Raw genomic sequence first — 17,342 nt, forward strand, 5'->3', positions numbered from 1 at the left:
TCAGAAACACAGATCACACGGTGCTCTCAGGAACTGAGCCTAATTCACCAGGGTTGGAACAGTGAGCGTGAGATAGGAGTGGGAGCCTGAAGGTGCAGTGGGAGGCGAAAGCAGGATCTGAGGGCGCCCAGGGCAATGGGAAACAAGGAAAAGTGGAGGAACTTGTTCAGATTTGATTTTTGGAAGACCACACTGGCTGTGGGGTGGGGAATGGATTAGAAAGAGGCAGAAAAACCAATTAGCATTTTGTGGCAATACTCCAAGACTAAAGATGATGGCACCTGTCTCTTGTGCTCAAAGGGGCGGGGGAATCAGTGGACCAGCAGCATCAAAACACCTGCGAACTTGCTAGAAATGGAGACTCCTGTCCCCAACCCTGCTTGGACCTCTAAACAGAAACTGCATTTTAGTAAGATTTCCAAGTCAGGATAAAGCCATTGGTAGATGTGAGAGATAGAGGTTAGAAACACAAGATATAGTGGAGTCTTGGCATGTAGGCGGTGAGTGAGAAGGAGGATTCAATTCTGAGTGCAGCAGCCCAAATAGTTGGTATCACCCACATTATTTCCTGTCTAACTCCCTATTGACTTCTGGTGGCTGGTGTTCATTAGGTAGCTGTGCCATCTCAGCTCTAGCATGGATTCCTGCTGTAGCTTACTGTGGCCAGATCTCACCTTCTGGTTGTCTCTTTTGCAGCCCTAGAAACTTGACTGTTGTCAATGTGCTTGAACTTGGAAATACCGCTCTGTGCTTAACTTAATCACAGAAATATATAAACCAGCATCAATGCCCATTTATTAATACCAAGAACTATAAAATGGTGATGGGAATTTTCTTCATCCTGAGAGCAACTTTGGAAGGTAGGGACCACCCGAGGTAGTTAGACAAGCATGAAAGAAAAACAAGGCTGATTGATCCTTTTACTGGTTCTAATGTTTGAAGGCAGCAAGTAGGAGTACTGGATCCTTCCCATCCTTCACCCCCGTTAAAGTAAAAACAAAACAAAACAAAAAAAATATTCTGACACTTATTTGAACAGTAAGGAAGACTTTATTTGGGAATATTGCGACAGGGGTTAAGACTATGGCAACTAGGGAGAGAGATCGGGCTTCACTCTGAATACAGCGAAGATACCTGGGGATTTCCAGTCAACAAACAGATGGAAAATTGTTAAGAGGAGACATCAAGGATAGGGGGATTCTTGCTAAGTTCACTCCACAGGATTCCTGCTAAATACAGGTCAAGACTGGCACATCAAAGGTGGAGGATGAGAAACTTGATCACATATCAAATGGTGTTCCAGTATGGTACAGGGTTCTCTCTAAACTGACTTAGCAGGTAGTAGAGAGCTCGAGGATGAGACCTCCTTGGAAAAGGAGGACCTGACTTCGGTTGGGTCAAGGAGAGAGACTTTGTCACCTGCATGTGGGTATTTCTGCCACCAGCACCAAACAACTGGACTATGCAGGCAACACCCTCCTCCAGTGGCAGAGATTATTAGTTGATAATCTCACATAAAGTGTGATTATGGTCACACTTGCCTGCTAAATTGGCCTTGCTCTAATTTCCATTTCTTCTTTAGATATGCCAATGTTTTAATCAGACCTTCTCCACATTCCCTAATTCTGCTTCCAATTCCCTATTTCTTGATATAGTGTAAGTTTCAAGGGGCAACCTTATTTTCAAGTTCTAGTTGCCTGCAATACACATGCATAGTTTTAAAAAAGTAGTCCTTGAAGAACGTTTGCATACTTCCTCGAATCAGTTCTTAAGACAGCTTTAGGACAGCTGTTTCCTAATCGTGTCCCCAGGAAACATGTTTACTCCAGTGGCAGAGATTATTAGTTGATAATCTCACATAAAGCCCACTAAGCTGTGAAGCAAAGAAATGTATTTATTTGAGCCTTGGTTCCCAACACACTTGAAATCCCATTTTTGTTTCCTATGTTGTGTGTGGTGTAGGGCACAAGGTAGGTAACTGCATAGTTTTTATTTTGTTTTTACCAAACACATTCAGTGTAGAGAGAAGAGGTATGGTGGGTCTCCTTCATCCCCAGGCTTTAAAGAACCCATCAACCCATCATTGAGGGGAGCCTGAGTGACTAAGTCAGTTAATTGTCTGCCTTCGGCTCAGGTCAGAATCGAAGAGTCCTGAAATGGAGCCAGAGTCCTGCTCTGGGCTCTCCGCCCTTCCGGAGTCTGCTTCTCCCTTTCCCTCTGCTTCCCCCCCCACCCCACCCCCCACCCCATGCTTGTGCATGCTTGCCCTCGTGCATGCTCTGTCTCTCTAGCGTGCTCTCTCTCAAATAAATAGTATCTTAAAAAAAAAAAAAAAGAGCCCATTGCTGACCAGTTGCTCATTTCCACGCTCTCTAACTTGGTGTGCAACGGAGATGGAGGCAACAGTCAAATGCAGGCACTAGAGGAGAGTTCTAAGCTTTGCTGTCATCACAGTCCCACCTGCAGCCCAGAACCTTGGGCCATTTGCCTGAGTGAGGAGGGGAGGGAGGGAAACTTGGAGGCTCCTTTCTTCCCAGCCAGAGTCCCTGTAGATATGCATCCTCCTGGGAACATCCTCCTGGAGATATGCATGTCTGTAATAGCTATCATCCAGAGCCCCCAAGCTAAGGGCGGAGGGCCCTCCACTCACTTGTAACAGACACAATTATTGACTTGAGTGTTGAAATCCGACCTGGCAGCTGAGTTTCAGGCTCAGCTAACATGCTCCAGTGCCTTCCCCCCCCCCACCCCCGCCCCGGATCCTCCATCTGAGCCTAGAACCCAGGGGAAAGAGCTGGAGAGATTGCTTGGAGAGCAAAGAATTAACAAGGAGAGGACAACAGGCATCAGAGGGTGCCATTATAGGTGGAGGGAGCCCAGAGTACCGGGCTGCAGGATCTCCCAATACTGAGGCTGAAACTAACCTTTAGACATTTAGGCTTTGACCACTGAGAGCTTCAAACCAATTGGTCAGAGCTGAGAAAGCTGAGAGGAAGAGAAAGAAGAACTGACCAGTCCTTAGCACAGCCCAACCCTGCCCTCAAGTTTTATGCCCTTGTGATATTGGGATGGGGGGGAGACCCTGCCCAGAGATCAAGGAGTACTGGGTCTAGTGACCTGGTAAAAGTCACCCCCCACCCACCCGCCTTGGCTTTAGTTTACTCCTGTCTACAAGGAGCAGGCTAGACTAGACAGTCTGTGATATTTCCTGCTTGGACATCCAGGATGCTGTCTTAATGCTAATGTGAGCTCTTGGGGAAGTGGAGGTGATCCCTTGGGATCTCTGGAAAGTATTCTTGGAAGCTGAAAACATAAAACAACTTTTAAGGAGAATTGGCCCCATGCTTCGGCATGCCCACATGACTCTCATGTACTCAGCCCCGAGGGCTGAGGGTTACAAAGAACAGGCATCTGCTGTGGATGGGGGGAGAGTAGAGCATCCGCGAACACCTCACAGTGAGGACCGGGAGGGAAATCAGGAAGCTTGGGACAAATGAGGGCTCTCCATTCAAGAGTCCGAGCCATTTATCTCAACTTCTGCTGAGAGATTAGGTCCTGATGTTTATCTTCTTTCCTTCCCTTGCATCCCTCCACGTGATTCGACTTTATAGTTGGAAGAAAACAAAGACCATTGCAGCCCCCAGTGCACTTCAGCACGAGATGTGTTTCTCTTAGGCAACAGGGTAAGTGTTAGAGCAGGAAGACCTTCGCCCAGGTAGCCGGCCTTCCCTAAGATCCCTTCAGCCCTGTCTTCACACAACAGTTTGTAAATTCCATGCAAACTTACCAATTTGTATCCCAATAAACATCTTGAATGCAGAAACTCAGCAAAGTTTAAAATAAAAAGTCCTGACGAGGAGTAGGAAGTGGGACTACTCCTATTAGAAACTAGTACCCACTCTTCTTTTCTAAAGCCTTTTATCCTCTAACTTCACAAACTTTGTCTCAAGAGACAGTCTTCATTTAGTTAAATAGGTGAAGGGTTGAATTTCAGCTTAAGAGACAGGCTTTGCTTGTTCAAAGAGGATGTTTTCCATTTTCCATAAAAATCTGAATGTTTATGTCATATGGCTTAAAAAAAAATAAATCGTGATTCCAGACCACAGGGAGATGATCATAGGTTGGAAAAAAGAGAGATAAAAATCTTGAAATTAAGAAGTTGAGTAATCTTTTCTGAGCACAGAAATTTCTAAGTAAACAGAGAGCCTTTTATGGGTTAGATTCTGAAGTCTTTATTTAGACAACAATTCTCTTAGTTAATGGAATTTTTATTTGAACAGAGAACATAGAACGAGATTGAGAGTCAGGTTAAAAGGAATCCAAAATACTCGCCACTTTGTTAGCAAACCGCCATGGAGAGTCAGGCAGTCTGGCCCTCCTCGCCCCCTCTCTACCCTCAGCCACTCTGCTGCCTCCGCAAACTTGCCAAAGCAAATCCTGAAGGATACAAGTTTGGCAGACTTTGGTAAAAATATTAGCTAAACAGTTTCTACCCTTTCTACCCTGTCCGTATTTCTCAGTCCATAGCAGGGGAGTTCTTGAAAAATAGCAACGTCAATTCAACGTTTTCTGGCCAGTGTCTTCTCTCCCTACGTGAAGGTAAACCCAGTTGGCTTTATTCCAGAGGCATATCCTGAAGACTGGAACTTACTCAGCTCTCTTCCTCATTAACAGTAGGACTTTGAATTATAGACCATTCATTAACTGATGCAGAGGAGACACTTGACAAAATTCAGCAGTTACAGGGCATCTGGGTGGCTCAGTGGTTTGTGTCAGATGCTTGGTTTTGGCTCAGGTCATGATCCCAGCATCATGAGATCGAGCCCTGCTTCAGGCTTCACGCTCAGCAGGGACCCTGCTTAAGAGTCTCTCCCTCTGCCATCCTCCATACCCCACAGCGCTCTCACTTTCTCTCTAAAAAATAAAAATAAATGATTCTTGCTCTCCCTCTGCCCCAGTCTCTATCAAAAAAGTGAATAACTTATTTTAATTGCAGGCGCTCCTGGTGGCTAGGTTGGTTAGGCATCTGACTCTTGATTTGGCTCATGTCATGATCCCAGGGTCAGGAGGTCAGGTCCCAAAGAGGGCTCCACATTGGGCATGGGGCCCGTTTAAGATTCTCTCTCTCCCTCTCCCCCTGCTCGTCCCAACCCCTCACCCCGCTCACTCACTCTCTCTCTAAAAAATAAAAAATTAAAAAATATTCTATCTCTCCCTCTGATCCTCCACACTGCTCTGTCTGGCTCACTCTCTCTCAAAATTAATTAATTAAAAAAATTAGCAGTCACTCATGAAAATTACTCTGGATAATAGAAATAGAAAGTTCCTCAATTTCATAAAGAACATTTACCAAAAAAACTTCCACTAACATCGTAGTTAATGTGAAACATGTCTTTCCTACTGACGCTGGGAACAAAATAAGAATGTCTGCTCTCCCTGCTCTTCTGTTTTTATTCAACAAAATGCTGAAGACTTCAGCCAATTTCATACTGCAAAAAAAAGGAAAATAAAGGGCATACAGATCAGAAAGGAAGATAAAAAACTATTCTTGTTTACAGACGATATGACTGTCTCTGTAAGAAAGTCCCAAGGAATCTACCAAAACTTCTAGAACACGTAAGTAAGATTGCAGAATACAATATAAACATACGAAATTGATTGTTTCCATATACTTGTAGTGAATATAGGTGTTAAAATTAAAAATACAATACCATTTACAGCCACTCAAAAATGAAATACATGGGGTAAATCCCTTAAAACATGTATAAGACTTGTATGCTGAAAACTACAAAACACTGGTGAAAGAAATCAAAGAGGATCTAAATAAGGGGAGAGGCCAGGGCAGCTGAACATCCACAGGCAAAAAAAAAAAAAAAAAAAAAAAGAGCCTCAATCCAAGTTTTACAGCTTATACAAAAATTAACTCAAAACGGATCATGGTCTTAAATGTCAAACATAAAAGCTATGAAATTTTTGGAAACAATGTAAGAGAAAACAATGTATCTAATCCTTGGAATCCAGGATTAGATAGAAAGTTCTTACATGTAGCAGCAAAAGCACAATCTCTAAAAGGAAAAATTGATAAAGTTGAACTACTTTAAAATGAAAACCTTTTGTTCTGGAGGTTAAAAAAAAAAACAACTAAGAGAATGAAGAGCCATGTTACAGAGTAAAAGCAACTCTAGTAAACCACATACCTGACACAGGACTAGTATGTAGAATGAATAAAGAACTCATAATATTTAACAGTATAAAACCCAAATACTTCAGTTAGAAAATGGGAAAGACATGAAGAAACATTCACCAAAGAGAATATTTGGATAATAAAAAAGCACATGAGAAGATATTCAATATCATTAGCTATGAGGGAAATGCACGTTTAAACTATCAACTATCAGTATATACCTATCAGAACAACGAAATAAAAATGGTGACAACACCAAATATTGGTGAAGACATGGAAGGTTGAATCACTCATACATTCCTGGTGGGATTTTGAAATGGTACAGCCAGTCTGGAAAATCATTTGCAAATTTCTTTTCTTTTCTTTCCTTTTCTCTTCTTTTCTTTCTTTCTTTCTTTTTCTTTCTTTCTTTTTTTTTTTAGATTTTACTTATTTATTTGTCAGAGAGAGTGAGCACAAGCAGGGGGAGTAGACGGCAGAAGGAGAAGCAGGCTCTCCATAGAGCTGAGAGCCCAACTCGGGGCTCCATCCCAGGACACTGGGATCATGACCTGAGCCAAAGGGAGACGCTTAACCTACTGAGCCACCCGGCACCCCTTTTTGCAAGTTTCTTAATGTATTAAATAAACCACCACTATACAACTTACTGGTCATATTTCCCTCAGAAATGAAAGACTTATGACCACATAAACACCCACACGCAAAAGTTGATACTAGCTTTATTCATAATAGTCAAAAACTAGAAACAAGCCAGATGTCTTGCAGTGAGTGAACGGTTTAACAAATAGTGCAACTTCCATACCATGAAATACTGTTCGGCGAGAAAAGGGAATAGACACAGGACAACTTGGATGAATCTCCAGATTCGTGGCAGATTAAGTGGAAAAAATGCAAGCCTAAAAGGTCACACGTAGTATGATTTCATTACTATAACATTCTTGAAATGACAAAATTGGAGATGTGGAGAACACATTTACATACATACATAGAGTCAATGTCAATATCTTGCTTATTATGATAGTATACTGTAATTGCACAAGTTGTTACCATTGAAAATACTGGGGAAAGAGTATACCCGATCTCTTGGTATTATTCCTTATAACCGTGTATGAATCCACCATTCTCTCAAAATAAAAAGTTAAACAAAACAAAACAAAACAAAAAAACCCTGTTAAGGTTACACCTTTTTCTGTGTCAGAAGTCCCACAATAGTTGTCTTTCTCTGCTTGACTTATTTCACTAAGCATGATACGCTCTAGTTCCATCCATGTTGTCACAAATGGCAAGATTTCATTTCTTTTGATGATCTCCCTGATATGAGGAAGTGGTGATGCAACATGGGGGCTTAAGTGGGTAGGAGAAGAGTAAATGAAACAAGTTGGGATTGGGAGGGAGACAAACCATAAGTGACTCTTAATCTCACAAAACAAACTGAGGGTTGCTGGGGGGAGGGGGTTGGGAGAAGGGGGGTGGGGTTATGGACATTGGGGAGGGTATGTGCTTTAGTGAGTGCTGTGAAGTGTTTAAACCGGGCAATTCACAGACCTGTACCCCTGGGGATAAAAATATATGTTTATAAAAAAAAAAGAAGTCTCACATAAAGCAGGGCCACAGTTAAAGAACAATGGGGACTCCACGTCGATCTATAGACGATCATTTTGGACCATCACCCTCAAGATTTGGGTTTAGACTTGATTTTTGTTGTTGCTGTTAAATATTTTACTTATTTTATTTTATTTTTTTTTTTTTATAAATCACAAAGATCTCTTTTTTTTTTTTTTTAAAGATTTTATTTATTTATTTGACAGAGAGAGAAATCACAAGTAGGTGGAGAGTCAGGCAGAGAGAGAGAGAGAAGCAGGCTCCCGCTGAGCAAAGAGCCCGATGCGGGGCTCGATCCCAGGACACTGAGATCATGACCTGAGCCGAAGGCAGCGGCTTAATCCACTGAGCCACCCAGGCGCCCCAAAGATTTTACTTATTTATTCGACACACACACATAGAGAGAGAGAGAGAGCATGAGCAGTGGGGAGGAGCCAGGGGGGAAAGAGAGAAGCAGACTCCCTATGGAGCAGAAAGCCTGGTGTTGTACTCGATCCCAGAACCTTGGGATCATTGACCTGAGCTGCAGGCAGACACTTAACTGACTGAGCCACCCATGTGCCCAAGGACTTAGGCTTGCTTGAGGAGGGGCTTAATTTGTGAGTTTTTGGACAGGTGTCAACAGCCCACTTCCTCTCTTCCCATTTGCTAACCCACTGCCCAGAGTAATTTCGTTTGTAGTCGTTGTAGGATTAGGGGAATGTTTTTGTTCAATTTATATTGTCATTAATAAATCTGTCTGCCCATACCTACCCCAATACTAAAACAAAACAACTTCAACTGGAAGGTGCCATTTTTATATAGATAAAATATGTTATATGAATCTTCCCAACTTGGTTGTGTGGGAAATGGTACTTGTGAGTGGTTTACCCTGAACTGTCATAAGAAGACGTATGGGCTCATTTAGATGTCAGAACAAAAGTACCGTAAAGCAAAATAATTTAGGAATTTAATTGAAAAAATAAAAAAAGAAGGATTTCTATTTTGCAAAGGACATACTGAACAAAATTTAGAAGTAGATAAAAATCTAAAGGAAGATAATTTGCAACTCCTCAACAGGCAAGGGACCAACATTTGGCATACATCTGCATATACAAATCATTCAGAAAATTCCAGGGAACATACAGAAAACGGGCAAAGGACATGACATACTACTTATAGGAACCCAGGTTCCTAACACATATATAAAGAGCTGTCCACACTGCCAATAATCAGAAATGTGAATTTTATTTTATTTACTTATTTTTATAGATTTTATTTATTTATTTGACAGAGAGAGATCACAAGTATGCAGAGAGGCAGGCAGAGAGTGAGGGAGAAGCAGGCTCCCCGCTGAGCAGAGACCCTGATCCCAGGACCCTGAGACCATGACCTGAGCCAAAGGCAGAGGCTTAACCCACTGAGCCACCCAGACACTCCAGAAATGTGAATTTTAAATCAATGACATACTAGTTTACACCCCCCCAAAGAAGAAAGATAAAATAAAATTTGGTGGGGATTTTTGGTAATAGGAACCGTCTTGCATTGCTGGAGAGAATGAAGATTGGCTCAGCCACACTAGGCAGTGATTTGGCAGTATGCGATGAAATTAGGTACCCACAGCTCAGTTATGTGGTCAGGACCATAATGGGACAAGCATGAGGCTGTGGAGGAATCAGGATGCCCATCACTTCTGGGAATAAGGAGCGAAGTGTCACGATTGCACATCTTGGAGAAATGTGTAACATTTAGAAGTAATGAACTTATGTACGTATAATAGCACAGGCAGGCCTTAAAAACATGGTAAGTAAGAAAAGTAAGTCACAGAATGGACCATGAGTATGAGTATGTGCATATATCCAAAGTTTTAAAATATATACTCCAACAACGATACTTTTCACACGGTTGCATACAAACTCGGGAAAACATATAAACTATATTCATGTTGTTGCCTGTGGCAGGAAAGAAAACAGGGATGGTTTTCCCAAAAGGGGCTTTTTATGGACTCTTGACACTGATGAGATTCAGCCTCCGGATGAGTAGGGTTAGTTCAGCCCTCGGCACTTGTAATGACAGAAGGAAGACAAGATGAAGCAATGGAAGGCTGGTGGTACATGAAATTGAAGCTGTAAACATCAGCTCAGTGGGATGGTAAATTAAGACACACCAGAAATGCACAACTCAGCTCTTTCCTTCTTTTCTTAGAAGGGAGCCCTTATTGCACAGGTCTGCTTAGGTTCAGGGCTGTTGAGGATCAAGTGGGAAAATCTTCCTAATACTGTAGTTTCGTCAGTAGACCTGGTTGGTCTCACACTTCCAACCAACGCCTGTTGGCAATGGTTCTATTTTTCCTTTATTGCTCAAATTGTTTATAGCTAGATGGGCAAGAGGGGTCCTGTTTATTGAGATCCACTCTCGGCGACTGCAGCTGTCATAGGCACACAAATAACCTAAACTGGGTTGTTTTTATTATGTGGTGACGGATTTTTCTACCATCTCACCCACCTAGATCAAGGGACAGCCTGGACTTGACACAGAGCAGCGTACTGAGTTGAGGGGTAAAGGTAAACCACTTGAGTGGAATGAACTCCTTATCAGAGTTTCCTATCAGAGTCTTTTCAGCTCAGGCTTGAGTGTAAAATTAAGTGTACAGATTAGGCAAGCTTGCTTATCAGGTTTCACTGGTTACTTTCATTTATTACTAAGTTCCTAGGGTGTGGCGTATTAGAAAAAAAAAAAAAGAAAGAAAAGGGAGCCTGCAGGCATGCTGGGAAAAACGGACCGCAGAGGAGCCAAACCACCCCTAAAAACCTTAGTAATTGTGAAGTGTCTCATGTAGTGTGATAACTGGTCTCTAACCCCCGGGACAAAGGTAATTTCTGCTCCATATATTCTGCTCAGCTAAGTGAGAAAATGATGCAATTTTCATAGATTGTTGTTAAAAATAAAAGACATTTGAAATGGTTAACTTCGGCTATTTGAAAAATTGCTCATGTGCCACATCTAATTTCCAGTGTTTGATAAATGAGTTATGATCTGATGTTACTATTTTAAAATAATTAGTAGATTCATAAAATCTAGTTCTTATATTCTTTAAAAACGTGCACCTTATTCCTCTCTGCAGTTATCTAAGCCATAAACTCAAGCTATTATTATGGGTTCCAAGGTCTTTTCTGAAACTAGTTAAACAGGTAAGAGCTTTAAATGAAGAAGTGTTTCCAATTCAAGCCATTATTTTGAAGGCTCTGTTGCTTTACAGAATGTTGTGAATTTGCAGTATGTGTGTTGTGTAGAATGTAATTGTAGACTTCGATCAGAGACACACAGTTAAATAGTAATCTGTAGTAAATTTATTATACGGGCACTTGAGTGGCTCAGTGGGTTAAGCTTCTGTCTTCGACTCAGGTCATGGTCTCAGGGCCCTGGGATCGGAGCCCCACAGCAGGCTCTCTGCTCAGCAGGGAGCCTGCTTCCCCTCGCCACCTCCGTCCACCCCCCCACCTCTCTGCCTACTTGTAATTTCTGTCAAATAAATAAAATCTTTAAAAAATTTGTATTACATAGATAACTAGGTTTGCAGAATTGCTTTCCAACTCACGATAATAATGACCTTTAATTTCTTCAGTTCCAGTTTAAGGAAACCGTGACCTTGTGAAAACTTTGGCTGGCAATAATGTTTCTACTATGGCGATATTATACAGCTTCTAGTGTCTGTGCTCTGATCTCTGCAGTCTTAAATTCATTGAGATGGTTATGTCTTTACACACAATGAATGAGAAAGGATTGATATGAATATGAGTAGACATCTTTATAATATAGACTAGAAATCTTCTGGGAATAATTTATCACATAAACTCCAGAAGCCAAATATAAACAAAATTTTAGATTATTTTTTTCTGCTTAAAATGCAAGATGCAATTATTGTGAAAAGATAAAACATTTCAGAAACATAGCACAGAATGTCTTCTGTCTTCTTAATTTCTTTTTCTCACCAGATAACCATGGTTACATTTTCATGTGTCTTTCTTCAGAACTTCCAAAACTGAGCCTTGATTTTGCCACAGGAATGTTGTTATTCAAGCATAATTATTATATTACATCTATATTGACCATCACATAGAAAAATTTCCAAATGTAGATAAAATCAGGTTTAACATGTATAAAATTGCGATCAGGACTCTGAGAAATCACTTTATGGTGTTAGATTTGACTCATTTTAGATCCCATTCCTTTGTATAGGAAGAACTAGTTAGGCCTGTTTTTCTCAGGTTCCCACAATGTTTTATTTGCTCAACCCAGCTTTGTGCAAAAGTTGTTATATACCTAGTTAAAACTTACTTTGGACTACCTTTATATTTTTATTTTTAAAAATTCTAGGATAAAAAATAAAAATTTTAGGATAAGTTACTTTTTGACCTGTCTAATGTGTAGGGAAAATGTCAGGACAGGCGCCAGTTACTTAACCTTTGATGAAAACAATAGCTGCCATGGTCAAAATAAGAAAAGTTTTGGGGATGGTTAATTCTTTTAACCATGCTTAACAGTTTGTCATGTTATACTTTTCAGTAGATTAAACAGGTAGATAATCGGTCTCTATTGATTTGTAACCAAAAATCTTGACATATCAAGTGGGGACGGGCCAGTGTAAGTAGGAGAGTAATTTTCAATTCTATACTTCTAATTATCAATGCTCAGTTGAAGTAAGAAAATACTAAATAAGTGGATAAAAGTGCTCATTAAATAAATGGATAAATGGTTCTAACAAGGTTATAATATTTTCTCTTCAACATTTGAAAGGACAAATGGTTCTAAGTTCATTCATTAATTCAGTCACTCATTTGTTGTTTGGTTAGTGCACCCAACCATCCATCCATCTAGCCCTTTCCCACCCACCACCTTCTCCAAAAATACTTTTTTGAATACCTTCTCTGGAGATGACATTGTGAGAGAATAGAAAGAAAGAAAAAAAAAAAAAACCAAAACCAAAAACAGACCGAAAAAGCCCCATAAAACATCAACGACATTTCCAGGAAGCTAAACATCAACATTCTGTTTAAAATTCTGAGGGGATTTTTTGGGTAATGTTGTACCTAAAAAAAAAAAAAAAAAAAAAAGAAAGAAAGAAAAAGAAAAGAAAAAGAAAAAAAGAAGTAAAAAAATGGATTTATATGGGCCTGATGAGAATTGTTTCAGAAATTAAAATTAGAGGTAAAAATCTACATACCCACTCTGGAGGGTCTTGATTAAGCAGGTCTGGATCTGTGAGTTATTATGAGTTCTTGATCAGATCACTCTATTTCTCAGTGCTGGATTCCTCATCTGTAATAGAGATATAATGAAACCTACCTCTCAAGCTTATCAGGACTATTTAGTGAGATACTACACACAACAGCCTCTGCAATTCCACAGTATAATACAGTTCCAAGGTATTAGTCACTTTTATTTTAATTTTTTAAAATATTTTATTTATTTATTTGAGAGAGAGAGCATGAGAGTAGAGAGGTCAGCAGGAGAAGCAGATTCCCTGCCGGGGCAGGGAGCCTGATGTGGGACTCGATCCCGGGACCCCAGGATCATGACCTGAGCCAAAGGCAGTTGCTCAACCAACTGAGCCACCCAGGTGCCCTATTAGTCACTTCTAATGTAACACAATGATGTAAAAATATTTTCAGATGTATGGAACCCTTTTCTTGGTTTTCACAAACACTGTTAAGTGCTAATGGCTTTCAGTTCCAAGGTAGTGAGTCAGTTTTCATGAGTCAAGATAAGTTTGCATCTAGTTATTGTTTCTATTTGATTCAAGTGTAGGGTGGGGGGAGGTCTGGGAGTAGGGAAGGGTGGGGAGAGGAGGTGCTGGGATGTAGGGTGAGAAACCAGGAGTGGGTAGTGAGAGAGGGCAGAGTGCTACCACAGTTATCTACTCTAATCTTCCCATTTTTGGAAGAGGAAGTAGTATCTAGAGGTTAAAGTGACTTGGTCAAATTCATGTAGCCTGCTGGTGGGAGGGACATATAATAATTTGACATAAGCGGGTTTGACATGGGGCCATTTTAGAATTCTAAAAGATTAATTGCTCAACTTTTATCCTTTCTTATTTTTAAATAATCTGTACAACAGACCTGGAGCTCATCCAATGGCCAAATCACCCTGGTGTCGGGATCAGTGAGGGGCTGGTGTGGGTGGGTGTCAGGTACATGTGGCCAGAACATGTGACCAGCACTAGCACATTGACCACACTCGCTTCTCCAAGAATGGCCCTCTGTCTGTGAGAACTCTTATCTCTCCAGTAGGTTACAGCTCACGTTCTACAGTTTCACTTTTTATGGTACAATACTTATTTTTATTTACTTTCAGTTAATGAAAGATTTGTCTGTTTAACAGAGGAAGCCATTCTGACTTTCACTTGGCATTCTGATGAGTGCCTTAGATGACTGTAGGTTTCCTGAGAGTGCTAGCCTGCCTGCATTGGCCATAGGTAAGATCCATGACAGCAGGAGGGATATCTGAATCACAGTCGCATCTCTTTATCTCAGTCTCAGACTGTTCAGAAAACCCACAATTCAACGTCATCCTGTATACTTAAAACTACCAAACCCTCTTCAGTGTTGGTTTTGGGCAAACTTTTTGAAGCAGATTTTTTTTAAAGTATACTTACTGTCTTAAAAATTATAAAAGCAATAGATTTATAAAAATTCAAGCAACATAGAAATAAGTAAAATAGGAAAAGCCTTAGGGCAGGGCTAGAGAAGGAGAAGAGTCAGGGATGTCCATAATAAAGAATAATGTGGATACTATAAAAACAAAAACAAAACAAAACCAGAAAATAACAAGTTTGGGTGAGCATGGAGAGAAATTGGAGACCTTGTACCCTGTTGATAGAAATATAAAATGGTGGAGCAGCTATAAAAAGCAGTATGGCGTTTCTTCAGAAAATTAAAATAAAAGCAGAATTACTATATAATCCAGCAATCCTGCTGCTGAGTCTGTATCCAAAAGAATAGAAAATGGGATCTTGAAGAGATATTTGCACACCTATGTTCATGGCAACATTATTCACAATAGCCAAAAGGTGGAAGCAGCCTAAGTGTCCATGGGCAGATGACTGGATAAAATGTGCATTATAGAGGCACTAGCTAACATGACGGTGGAAATCATACCACAATGTATAAATGTATCAAATCAACATGTTGTATACCTTGTTATATGTCAATTATATCCCAATTTTTAAAAATGTGGTATAATACAATGGAATATTATTCAGCCTTTAAAAAGAAGGAAATCCTATCATGTTACAATATAGACGGACCCTGAAGACATTATGCTAAGTAAAGTAGGCCATCTACTGAAAGACAAATGCTGCATGATTCCACCATATGAGTTGTCTAAAGCAGTTAAACTCTTAGAAAACAGAAAGTAGAAGAGTGGTTGCCAGGGGTCAGAACAGAAAGGAAAGGAGGAATTGTTGTTTAAGGAGTACGGAGTTTCAGTCCTGCAAGAAGAAAAGATTCTAGAGATCTGTTGTAAAACAGATCACACTACTGAACTCTTCCCTTACAAGGACTGAAGACGGAAAATTTTATGTTAGTGTTTTGGTTTTTTTTTAAAACCACAATAACAAGGTAAATAAGGGAAACCCCATTACCCTACAACAACAGCCAAAACCCCAATGGTTTTATTTTCATGGAGGGTCAGTGTTCTGTCTTCGCAGTTCTAGGACTGGGGCTGCAGTCCCACTGTTTAACTAGCAGGGCAGGACCTGTGTCCCTCTGCCACTCTGCCTCTTGGGGCAGAGAAGCAAGTATTTCCCAGACGAGCCGCCTTCATCCCTTGTGTGAGGAGCCCCAGGACAGCCGTGTGTACAGGGGAGTCAGGCCTGGGATCAGTGCACGTTCTGCACCGGGTCGGTCCCTGAGTGTCCCAGCCTCAGTTTCTTCAGCTGCACGTGTGAAGAAAATCTGCTTGGCAGTGCTGGGAGGATTAGGAGACTAGCCTCGTCAGTCAAGCATTCAGTAAGTGACTGCTGTCAGGACTGGCACCTTCGGGCCATTCTAGTTTGATACCCAGGGTCTCTCTGAACACAACACAGACTCTAATGGTCGGAACAGCGGTTGCCAGAGACAAATCTTGATGAGCTCAGAAGGCTGGCTTTGCATTCCAGAGCCATGGGCAGCCGACAACTGATCTTAAAGGGCCTTTGAGATCTGTTATAAAGGTGAGCAGCCACCCTTGTAGGAAACTTCAAAGACTCAGCTCTCAACAGCGTCATTCGTGTCAGAAGAGTGCTTGTCCTGCCTATTCTGTCAAACAGGAAGTTATTCCATAAACCTCGGCATCTATTGAGAAACTCTGGAAGAGGAAATCCCTGGCCTCTTGTACAAGAGAGAGTAATTGGGTCAGCTAAAGAGCAGCCCATTGCTTCACCTGTGTCAGGCCATATGATGTAGACAATGTATCCTTCAATATGGACAAGACTTTATTGTTCCAGGAAAGCAGCTTTCACAGTCCCAGCTCTACGTGTTATGCCTCAAAGATCCCCCGCAACCAAGCGGACTGCGGCCCTGGAGGGCACTTGTTAGTATTAAAACAGTATTAAAAACAAACAAAAATGACTCTGTTCGATTCGATTACAATTAATTGGTGGTTGTGTTTAGAAAAGTCATAGAAGGGGGTATTTAGAGTCTCAAAACAAAAGTTCTAGAACAGGATAAGTATGTAAACATATGCCATTTTCTTCTCTCTTAGGTTAGATTCTCACTATCTTTCCATCTGAACTTCAGCAGTGCGGGATGAATGACAGAGTCAGTGTGGGCGAACAGAAGACAGACAACTAAGATTAGGACCAAAGACTCCTAGAAAGAGACAGATTCCAGCATGAAGATCCTCTAAAGACTGGCCTGCTTTATATTCCATTGACATTGTGACCTGACATCAGAAAGGAAGAGTCTGTGAATCTCTGTCACTAGACTCATATTTCGACTGCATTTTTCTTTTTTCCTCCTTTGCTAATTTATCTTTACTCAGCTCTCCAGTCTATACTGCCTCCTTATTAACAGAAAGTGAACACTGGCCCAGCGTGCCAGTTAGAAACTGGACTACTGTTGTAGGAAAACTGTTTTTCTCAGTAATTTCGGTGTTTTCATGAAAGAGAAAGTGTCCTTTTCTTTTTTTCTTTTTAAAGATTTTTATTTATTTATTTGACAGAGAGAGATCACAAGTAGGCAGAAAGGCAGGCAGAGAGAGAGAAGAGGGGGGAAGTGGGCTCCCCGCTGAGCAGAGAGCCGGATGTGGGACTCGATCCCAGGACCCCGAGATCATGACCTGAGCCGAAAGGCAGAAGCTTACCCCACTGAGCCACCCAGGCACCCGAAAGTGTCTTTTTCTTTCATGCAAAAGAAACTAGCTTACACTTCTCTTTACCCTTACCTTTAATGATGTGAGCAAACAATAGAACAGTCTCCACATTTCGAGGCTGTTGCTATCTGTAGGAAAAAGTAGACATTTTCTTCTATATTCCTTTTTTAAAAAAAATAAGATTAACTTATTTTTTTGAGGGGAGAGGAAGGACAGAGGGAAAGGG

This window comes from Mustela putorius, unplaced genomic scaffold (genome assembly GCF_011764305.1).
Source record: "Mustela putorius furo isolate JIRA1106 unplaced genomic scaffold, ASM1176430v1.1 tig00003983_pilon_pilon_pilon, whole genome shotgun sequence".
In the NCBI taxonomy this organism is placed as follows: Eukaryota; Metazoa; Chordata; class Mammalia; order Carnivora; family Mustelidae; genus Mustela; species Mustela putorius.